Below are 1058 nucleotides of genomic sequence, written 5' to 3' on the forward strand. Positions count from 1 at the left end.
TCGAGGGAGAAATAGTGTTGCATATTCCCTGCAATAAAAAATATCTTTAAGTGGTTTAGGCATCCAGAAGTGGGACTTAGTGATTGTGAGGCAAGTAATAAGTTCACTCCATCCTAGTGAACACATGTGATTCATAAAATAAAATCCAGAGTAGGTCTGAAACAAGTCAGTTAGCAATATCTAATATCCACTAGAAACTACCAATAAGAGGAGCTTATAAAATATCAAAAAAATTGTTCTGATCCTCTGTTTCCCTATGAATGTAAACCAAAAAACAATTAATCATCCAGTAAACTGAGAAAATAACTAAACTGATCTGTAATAAAAATGAAAATTAACCAGGTTATTATGTAAAAACCAACCAAGTTTTTTTTTTTTTTTTAGGTGAATGAGTAATATATAATAAATAAAACTCAGTATCATATTATTCACACAGCTGGATAAAAGTGAACCTTTTGAATCAAGTAGATTTTATAAGATGTAATTCTGCCCCTGCTATCTGCCAGCAGTGAAGGACTGACTCTGATCTCGACACAGATTAACATTCCCATTTGATTAATAATTTAAATTAAGGGAAAATACTATCATGTAGTATTAACATTATAAGGTGGACAGTGCTAACCATGCAACTTGTTATCCAGTTTGTCGTATTTGGGGGGTTTCTATAAGCAAAAACCTTCAAAAATGTAAAAAAAATAAAATAAAATCTTTACAGCCTCCATGATTGAATAAGTAACAAAAAACACATTAATAGGCAGTTTAGCTGACAATGTCCTATTATTGTTCAGTCAACGTTTAGGTCAGGAATAATTTGATCAGCATCTGCTTTTTGTCCCTCTGTGTTCTTATTATCTTCACTTAGATTTCTGTTTTGGAGGAATCCCAGAAACAAATTCCTAGACTCGTATCTTTTAAAAATAATAAAAAAGTCCCTTTTCCTATGAATTCTGTCAAGGAAATATATGAGATGCATATAGATGAATTAATTTTGGCAAAGAATGACCTAAATATACTTTTACTTCCCACACAGTCACACAAACAATGACTCAGAAATAAGA

This window comes from Cyprinodon variegatus, unplaced genomic scaffold, assembly GCF_000732505.1.
Source record: "Cyprinodon variegatus isolate N-32 unplaced genomic scaffold, C_variegatus-1.0 Scaffold218, whole genome shotgun sequence".
Classification (NCBI taxonomy): domain Eukaryota; kingdom Metazoa; phylum Chordata; class Actinopteri; order Cyprinodontiformes; family Cyprinodontidae; genus Cyprinodon; species Cyprinodon variegatus.